Consider the following 10,762-nt stretch of genomic DNA (forward strand, 5'->3'; position numbering starts at 1 on the left):
GGCTTCAATGTGCTCCAAATTATCCTTTCTCAGACACCACATAAACAGTGATGCCAAGTGCTCCCTCAAGAGAAACGTTTAGCTCTATGAAATGAATGCACACATCACAAAGGAGTTTCTCTGAAAGGTTCTCTCCAGTTGTTACCTAAAGAAATTTCTTTTTTCACCTTAGGCCTCTATGCACTCCCAATGATCCCTCTGCAGATTCCACAAAAACAGTCCTAACAAACTGCTCCATGAAAATAATGATGTAACTCTGTGAGATAAATTGACTCATTACAAAACAGTTTCTCAGGAACCTTCTTTCTATTTTTTATCTGAGATATTTCCTTTACCACCATAGGCTTCAATGTGCTTACAAATATCCCTTCTAAAACACCAAAAAAAAAAATTGATACCGAAGTTCTCTCTCAACAGAAACATTTAGCTCTATGAGATTAATGCACACATCACAAAGAGTTCCTCAGAAAACTTCTCTCTAGTTTTTACCTGAAGAATTTTCTTTTTTCACCTTAGACCTCTATGTACTCCCAAATATCCCTCTTCAGATTCCACAAAAACAGTGCTGCAAACTGCTCCATGAAAAGAAAGGTGGAACTCTCTGTGATGAGTTAACCCATCACAAAGCAGTTTCTAAGAAAACTTCATTTCAAGTTTAAACCTGAGTATATTTTCTTTTTCACCATAGACTTCAATGTGTTCCTGAATATCTCCTATCAGATAACATAAAAACAGTAGTGGTGAACTGCTCAATCAAGAAAGAGGTTAAACTCTGTCAGATGAATGCACATAACAAAACTGTTTCTCAAAAAGCTTCTCTCTAATTTTTATCTGAAGTTATTTCCTTTTTCACAGTAGGCCTGTGGGGGCTCCCGAATATACCTTTGCAGATTCCATATAAACAGGGCTACCAAACTGCTCCATGAAAAGAATCACGTAACACTGTGAGATGAAATCACGAATCACTAGCAGTTTCTCAGAAAGATTCTTTCTAGTTTTTGTCAGAGGATATTTCCTTCATCACCCTAAGCTTCAATGTGCTCCAAAATATCCCTTTGCAGATTACAAAAAAACAGTGGTAGCAAACTGCTCAATGAAAAGAAAGGTGTAACTCTGAGATGCATTCACCCATCACAAAGCAGTTTCTCAGAAAGCTTCTTTCTAGTTGAAATCAGACAATATTTCCTTTTTCACCATAGGCTTCAATGTGCTCCCAAATATATCCTCTCAGATACCACAAAAACAGTTATGCCTAACTGCTCAATCAACAAAAAGTTAAACTCTATGAGATGAATAAACACATCAAAAACAATTTCTTGAAAAGCTTCTCTCCAGTTTTTATCTGAAGCTATTTCCTTTTTCACCATAGGCCTCTAGGATTTCCCAAATATCCCTTTGCAGATTTCATAAAAAGAGCACTACCGAACTGCTCCATGTATAATATCTTGTAACTCTGTGAATCGAGTTCACAAATCACAAAGCAGTTTTTCAGAATGCTTCCTTCTAGTTTTTATATGAGGATATTTCCTTTGTCACCCTTAGCTTCAATGCACTCTGAAATATCCCATTGCAGATTCCAAGAAAACGGTGTTATCAAACTGCTCAAGGAAGAGAACAGTTTAACTCTGTGAGATAGACTCACACATCACAAAGCAGTTTCTCAGAAAGCTTCTTTTCGGTTTTTATCTGAGGATATTTCCTTTGTTACTGTAGGCTTCAATGCACTCCCAAGTATCCTGTTACAGTTTCCATAAAACCACTGTGATCAGACTGCTTAATGAAAAGTGCCCTGTAACATTGTGAGATGAAGTCACTGATCACAAAGCAGTTTCTCAGACAATTTCTTTCTAGCTTTTATCTGAGGATATTTCCTTTTTCACTATAATCCTCAATGCACTCCCAATTATCCCTTTGCAGATTCCATGAAAACAGTGTTAACAAGCTACTCCATGAAAAGACAGGTGTAACTCTTTGAGATGAATTCACACATCACAAAGTAGGTTCTCATAAAGCTTCTTTCTAGTTTTTGTCTGATGATATTTTGTCACTATAAGCTTCAATGCGCTCTGAAATATTCCATTGCAGATTGCGCAAAAACGGTGTTAGCAAACTGCTCAATGAAAAGAATAGTGTAATCTGTGAGATGAAAACACATCACAAAGCAGTTTCTCAAAAAGCTTCTCTATAGTTTTTATCTGAGGATATTTCCTTTTTCACTATAGCATCAATGCGCTCCCATATATCCCTTTGCAGATCCCACTAAAGCAGTGCTTTCAAACAGTTCAATGAAAAACACTGTGTACCTCTGTGAGATGAAATCACACATTACAAAGTAGTTTCTCAGAATGATTCTTTCTGGTTTTTGTCTGAGGATATTTCCTTTGTCACCATAAGCTTCAATGTGCTCCGAAATATTCCATTGCAGATTCCAAGAAAACAATGGTAACCAACTGCTCAATGAAAAGAACAGTGTAACTCTGTGAGATGAATTGACACATCACAAAGCAGTTTCTCAGAAAGCTTTTTTCTAGTTTTTATCTGAGGATATTTCTCTTTTCACTATAGGCCTCAATGTGTTCCCAAATATACCTATGTAGATTCGAAGAAAACTGTGTTAGCAAACTGCTCCATGAAAAGAAAGGTGTAGCCCTGTGAGGTGAAAAAACACATCACAAAGAACTTTCTCAGAAAGCTTCTTTCTAGTTTTTATCTGAGGATATTTCCTTTGTCACCATTAGCTTCAATGTGATCCAAAATATCCCTTCTCAAATTCCAAAAAGCAGTGCTGCCAAACTGTTCCATGAAAAGAATCATGTATCTCTGTAAGATGAATTGACAAATCACAAAACAGTTTCTCAGAAAACTTCTTCTAGTTTTTATATGAGGATGTTTCCATAAGCTTCAATGAGCTCCGAAGTATCCCATTGAATATCCAAGAAAACAGTGTTAGTAAACTGATCAATGAAAAGAACGATGTAACTCGGTGAGGCGAATTCACAAATCATAAAGCAGTTTCTTAGAAAACTTCTTTCTAGTTTTTATCTGTGCATATTTCCTTTTTCACCATAGGCCTCAGTCCGCTCCCAGAGATCCCTTTGTAGATTCCATAAAGACATGGTTAGCAAACTGCTCTATGAAAATAAAAGTGTAACTCTGTGAGATGAATTCACACATCACAGAGCAGTTTCTCAGAAAGCTTCTTTCTAGTTTTTAACTGAGGATATTTACTTTATCACTATAGGCCTCTTTGCATTCCCAAATATCCCTTTGCAGATTCCAAGAAAACAATGTTAGCAAACTACTCCATGAAAATAAATGTGCATCTCTGTGAGATGAATTCACACATCACAAAGACCTTCCTCTAAAAGCTTCTTTCTAGTTTTTATCTAAGGCTGCTTCCTTTGTCACCGTTGATTTCAATGTGATCCAAAATATCCTTCATCAGATTTCCCAGAAACAGTGATACCAAACTGATCTATGAAAAGAATCATGTAATTCAGTGAGATGAATTAGGACATCATAAAGCAGTTTCTCAGAAGGATTCTTCCTACTTTTTATATGAGGATATTCCTTTTGTCACCATACGATTCAATGTGCTCCAAAATATGCCATTGCAGATTCCAAGAAAGCAGGGTTATCAAACTGCTCTTTGAAAAGTATAGTGTAACTCTGTGAAATGAATTCACACCTTACAAAGAAGTTTCCCAGAAAGCTTCTTTATAGTTTTTATCTGAGGATATTTCCTTTTTCACCATATTCCTCCATGTGCTCCAAATATTTCTTTGCAGAGCCATTGAAAACAGTGTTAACATTCTGCTCCAGGAAATGCAAGGTGTAACTCTGTGAGACGAATTCAAACATCACAAAGAAGTTTCTCAGAAAGCTTCCTTCTAGTTTTTATCTGAGGATATTTCCTTCATCACCATTGACTGCAATGCGATCCAAAATATCCTTCCTCAGATTCCCCAAAAACAATGCTACCAAACTGATCCATGAAAAGAATCGTGCAACTCTCTGAGGTGAATAAACATATTACAAAGCAGTTTCTCAGAAAGCGTGTTTCAAGTTTTTATCTGAGAATATTTCCTTTGTCACAATAGGCTTCAATGCGATCCAAAATATACCTATGAAGATTCCACGAAAACTGTTAGCAAACTGTTCCATGAAAAGAAAGATGTAACCCTGTGAGATGAAAAAACACATCACAAAGAACTTTCTCAGGAAGTTTCTGTCTAGTTTTTATTTGAGGATATTGCCTTTGTGCCCATAGGCTTCAATGCGATCTAAAATATCCCTTCTCAAATTCCCCAAAAACAGTACTACAAAACTGATCCATGAAAAGAATCATGTAATTCTGTGAGATGAATTTACAAATCACAAAGCGGTTTCTCAGAAAGCTTCTTTCTAGTTTTTACATGAGGATGTTTCCATTGTCACCATAAGCTTCAATGCGCTCTGAACTATCCCATTGAACATTCCAAGAAATCAGTATTAGCAAACTGCTGAATGAAAAGCAGAGTGTAAATCTGTGAGATGAATTCACACATTACATAGCAGTTTCTCAGGAAGCTTCTTTCTAGTTTTTATCTGAGGATATTTCTTTTTCCACCATAGGCCACAATGGGCTCCCAAATATCCCTTCTCAGACACCACCCAAATAGTGATGCCAAAGTGCTTCCTCAACAGAAATGATTAGCTGTATGAGATGAATGCACACATAACAAAGGAGTTTCTCATAAAGCTTCTCTCCTGTGTTTAACTGAATATATTTCCTTTTTCACCATTGGACTCTATGCACTCCCAAATATCCCTTTGTAGATTATACAAAAACCATGTTACCAAATTGCTCAATGAAAACTGAATTAAAACTCTGTGAGATGAATTCACTGATCACAAAGCAGTTCCTCAGAAACTTCTTTCTAGTTTAAATCTGATGATATTTTCTTTTCAACCATAGGCTTCTATGTGCTCCCAAATGTCTCCTCTCAGATACCATAAAAACAGTGATGCCAAACTGCTCAATCAAGAAAAAGGTTAAACACTATGATATGAATACACATATCAGAAAATTGTTTCTCAAAACGCTTCTCTGCAGTTTTTATCTGAAGTTATTTCCTTTTTATTACAGGCCTCTAGAAGCTCCCGAATATCCCTTTGCAGATTCCATAAAAACAGTGCTAACAAACTCCTCCATGAAAAGAATCATGTAACTCTGTGAGATGAATTCACAAATCAAAAGCAGTTGGTCAGAAAGCTTCTTTCTAGTTTTTGTCTGAGGATAATTCTGTTGTCACCCTAATCTTCAATGCACTCCAAAATATCCCATTGCAGATTCCAAGAAATCAGTGCCACAAAACTCCTCAATGAAAAGAAGGTTGTAACTCTGTGAGATGAATTCATCCATCACAAATAAGTTTCTCAGAAAGCTTCTTTCTAGTTTACATCTGAGGACATTTCCTTTTTCACCGTTGCCTTCAATGTGCTCCCAAATATATCCTCTCAGATACCACAAAACAGTGATGCCAAACTACTCAATCAACAAAAAGGTTAAACTCTATGAGATGAATAAACACATCAAAAGCTGTTTCTCAAAAAGCTTCTCTCCAGTTTTTATCTGAAGTTATTTTCTTTTTCACCATAGCCCTCTAGGAGCTCCCGAATATCCCTTGGCAAAATCCATAAAAACAGTGCTGCCAAACTGCTCCTTGTAAAGAATCATGTAACTCTGTGAGATGAATTAACAAATCACAAGCAGTTTTTCAGAACGCTTCTTTCTAATTTTTGACTGAAGATATTTTCTTTGTCATCCTAAACTTGAATGTGCTCCAAAATATCCCACTGCAGATTCCAAGAAAACAGTGTTAGCAAACTGCTCAATGGAAAGAACTCTGTGAGATGAATTCACACATCACAAAGCAGTTTCTCAGAAAGCTTCTTTCTAGTTTTAATCTGAGGATATTTCTTTTTCATCATAGGTCTCAAACGCTCTCAAATATCCCTTTACAGATTCCACGAAAACAGTATTATCAAACAGCTCCATGAAAGGAAAGACATCTCAAAGCAGTTTCCCAGACACTTTCTTTCTAGTTTTTATCTGAGAGTATTTCCTTTGTCAGAATATTGCAGATCCCACGTAAACAGTGTTATCAGATTGCTCACTGAAAACACCAGTGTACCTCTGTGAGATGAATTCACGCAGCCAAACGCAGTTTCTCATAAAGTTTCTTTCTAGTTTAAATATGGGAATATTTCCTTTTTCACCATAGGCTTCAATGTGCTCCCAAATAACTCCTCTCAGTTACCACAAAAACAGTGATACCAAACTTATCAATCAATAAAAACGTTAAACGCTCAGATGAATATACACGTCACAAAACTGTGTCTCGAAATGCTTCTCTGAAATTTTAATCTGAAGGTATTTCCGTTTTCACCGTAGGCCTCTAGGAGCTCCAGAATATTCCTTTGCAAATTCCTAGAAGCAGTGCTACCAAACTGCTCAAAGAAAAGAAAGGTGTAACTGTGTCTGATGAATTCACCCATCACAAAGAAATTTCTCTGAAAGCTCCTTTCTAGTTTTTATCTGTGCATATTTACTTTTCCACCATCAGCCTCAATGCACTCCCAAATATCCCTTCTCAGACACCACAAATACAGTGATGCCAAACTGCTCAATCAACAAAGTGGTTCATCTCTATGAGATGAATACACATATCACAAAACAGCTTCTCGAAAACTTTCTCTCCAGTTTTTATCTGAAGATATTTCCTTTTTCACCATAGGCCTCTGTGAGCTCCTGAAAATCCCTATTCAGATTCCCCAAAATCAGTGCTACCAAACTGCTCAGTGAAAAGAAAGGTGTAACTCTGTGAGATGAATTCACCCATAACAAAGCAGTTTCTCAGAAATCTTGTTTCTAGTGTTTATGTGAGGATATTTCCTTCGTCACCATAAGCTTCAATGCACTCTGAAATATCAGATTGCAGATTCCAAGAAAACAGTGCAAGTAAATTGCTCAATGAAAAGAACAGTGTAACTCTGTGAGTTGAATTCACATATCACAAAGCAGTTTCTCTGAAAGTTTCTTTCTGATTTTAATCTGAGGATATTTCCTTTTTCACCACAGGCCTCAAAGTGCTCCAAAATATCCCTTTGCAGATTCCATGAAAACAGTGTTATTAAACTGCTCAAAGGTAAGAGCAGTGTATCTCTGTGAGATGAATTCACACATTCAAAAAATGATTCTCAGAAAACTTCTTACTAGTTTTTATCTGAAGATATTTTCTTTTTCACCATAGGCCTCAATGCTCTCCCATATATCACTTTTCAGATTCAGCAAAAACAGTGCTAAACAACTACTCCATGAAAAGAATTGTGTAACTCTGTGAGATGAATTCACACATCACAAGGCTGTTTCTCAGAAAGCATCTTGCTAGTTTTTATCTGAGGATATTTCTTTTTTCACCATATTTCTCAATGCGCTCTGGAATATCCCATCACAGATTCCACAAAAAATTGTGTTAGCAACTTCTTAATGAAAAGAGCAGTGTAACTCTGTGAGATGAACTCACACATCACAAAGAAGTTTTTCAGGAAGTTTCTTTCGAGATTTTATCTGAGGATATTTCCTTTGTCACTATAGGCTTCAAAGCTTTCCAAATATCCCTTCTCAGATTCCCGAAAAACTGTGCTACACAACCGCTCCATGAAAAGCATGGTGTAACTCTGTGAGATGAATTCATAAATCACAAAGCAGTTTCTCAGAAAGCGTCTTTCTTGTTTTTGTCTTAGGATATTTCCTTTTTCAACATTTGCCTGAATGTGCTTATGAATATCCTTTTGCAGATTCCACAAAAATAGTGTTAGCAAACTATTCCATGAAAAGAAAGGTGTAACTCCGTGAGATGAATTCACACATTGCAAAGAAGTTTCTCAGAAAGCTTCTTTTGGTTTTTGTCTGAGGATATTTCCTTTGTCACCTTAGACTTCAATGCACACCGAAATATCCCTTCTCAGACAACACAAAAACAGGGATGCCAAAGTCGTCCCTCAACAGAAACTTTTAGCAATATGAGATGAATGCACACATCAGAAATTACTTTCTCCAAAAGCTTCTCTCCAGTTTTTACCTGGAGAAATTTATTTTTTCACCTTAGGCCTCTAGGATCTCCCAAATATCCCTTTGCAGATTCCATGAAAACAATGCCACCAAACTGCTAAGAGAAAACAGAGGTGTAACTGCATGATGATTCACCCATCACAAAGAAACTTCTCAGAAAGCTTCTTTCTAGTTTTTAATCTCAGGATATTGCCTTTTCCTCCATTGGCTTCCATGTGCTGCCAAAAATCCCTTCTCAGACACCACAAAAACAGTGATGCCAAACTGCTCTCTCAGCAGAAAGCTTTACCTCTACGAGATTAATGCACACATCACAAAAGAGTTATCAGAAACTTTGTCTCCAGTTTTTACCTGAAGATATCTTATTTTTCAAACTTGGCTTCTATTGGCTCCCGAATATCCCTTAGCATAGTCGACAAAAACAGTGTTACCAAACTGCTCAATGAAAAGGAAGATTTACCTTTGTTAGATGAAGTCACTAGTCACAAAACAGTCTCTCAGAAAGCTACTTTCTAGTTTTTTTCTGAGGTTATTTCCTTTTTCACCATAGGCTTCTGTGTTCTCCAAATATCACTTTGTAGATTAAACAAAAACAGCGTTACCAAATTTTTCAGTGAAAAGAATGGTTTACCTCTGGGAGAGGAATTCACCCATCACAAAGAAATTTCTCAGAAGGCTCCTTTCTAGTTTTTATCTGTGCATATTTACTTTTCCACAATCAGCGTCAATGTGCTCCAAAATATCCCTTCTCAGATACCACAAAAACAGTGATGTCAAACTGCTCAATCAACATAGTGGTTCATCTCTATGAGATGAATACACATATCACAAAACAGCTTCTCGAAAACCTTCTCTCCAGTTTTTATCTGAAGATATTTTCTTTTTCACCTTAGGACTCTATGAGCTCCCAGAAATCCCTTTGCAGATCCCCAAAAACAGTGCTGCCAAACTGCTCAGTGAAAGGAAAGGTGTAACTCTGTGAGATGAATTCACTCATCACAAAGCAGTTCCTCAGAAAGTTTCTTTCCATTTTTTGTCTACGGATATTTCCTTATTCACCATAAATCTCAATGCCCTCATGAATATTCCTTTGCAGATTCCACGAAAACAGTGTTAGCAAACTGCTACATGAAAAGAAAGGTGTAAATTTGTGAGATGAATTCACACATCAGAAAGCAGTTTCCCAGAAAACTTCCTTTGGTTTTGCTCTGAGGGTATTTCCTTTGTCACCATAGGCTTCAATGCGCTCCCAACTATCCTATTTCAGATTCCATGAAATCAGTGTTATCAAACTGCTCAATGAAAACAACAGTGTATCTCTGTGAGATAAATTCACATATCCAAAAGCAGTTTCTCAGAAAGCATCTTTCTACTTTTCACCTGAGGATATTTCCTTTTTCACTTTAGGCCTCAATGCGCTCTGGAATATCCCATCGCAGAATCCATGAAACAAGTGTTAGAAAACTTCTCAATGAAAAGAAAGGCGTAACTCTGTCAAATTAATTCACATATCATAAAGAAGTTTCTCAGAACGTTTCTTTCTCGCTTTTATCTGAGGATACTTCCTTTGTCACCCTAGGCTTCAACGGGATCCAAAACATTCCTTCTCAGGTTCCCCAAAAACAGTGCTACCAAACTGCTCCATGAAAAGAATCGTGTAACTATTTGAGTTGAATTCACAAATCACAAAGTCATTTCTCAGAAAGCATCTTTCTAGTTTTTGTCTGAGAATATTACCTTTGTCACTGTTTGCCTCAATGCACTTGTGAATATCCCTTTGCAGATTTCACGAAAATAGTCTTAACAATATGCTCAATGAAAAGAAAGGTATAAATCTGTGAGATGAATTCACACATCACAAAGCAGTTTCTCAGAAAGCATCTTTTTTCTATTTTGTCTGAGGATATATCCTTTTCCACCATTGGGTTCCATGTGCTCCCAAATATCCCTTCTCAGACACCACAAAAGCAGTGATGCCAAACTGCTCTCTCAACAGAAAACTTTACCTCTACGAGATTAAAGCACACTTCACAAAGGAGTTATCAGAAACTTTCTCTCCAGTTTTTACCTGAAGATATTACCTGTTTCAAACTTGGCCTGAATCCTCTCCTGAATATCCCTTTGCATATTCCACAATAACAGTGCTATCAAACTGCTCAATGAAAAGAAAGATTTAACTCTGTGAGATAAATTCAACCATCACAAAACAGTCTCTCAGAAAGTTTCTTTCTAGTTTTTATCTGAGGGTATTTCCGTTTTCACTGTAGGCTTCTCTGTGCTCCCAATACCCCTTTGTAGATTCAACAAAGCAGGGTTACCAAGCTGCTCAATGAAAATAATAGTTTACCTCTGGGATTTGAAATCACCCATCACAAAGAAATTTCTCAGGAAACTCCGTTCTAGCTTTTATCTTTGCATATTTATTTTTCTACCATGAGCCTCAATGCACTCCCAAATATCCCTTCTCAGACACCACTAAAACAGTGAGTCCATACTGTTCAATCAACAAAATGGTTTACCTCTATGAGGTGAATACACACATCACAAAACAGCTTCTCAAAATCCTTCTCTTCAGTTTTTATCTGAAGATATTTCCTTTTTCACCATAGGCATCTATGATCTCCTGAAAATCCCATTGCAGATTCC

The sequence above is a fragment of the Piliocolobus tephrosceles genome, chromosome 19 (assembly GCF_002776525.5).
Source record: "Piliocolobus tephrosceles isolate RC106 chromosome 19, ASM277652v3, whole genome shotgun sequence".
In the NCBI taxonomy this organism is placed as follows: domain Eukaryota; kingdom Metazoa; phylum Chordata; class Mammalia; order Primates; family Cercopithecidae; genus Piliocolobus; species Piliocolobus tephrosceles.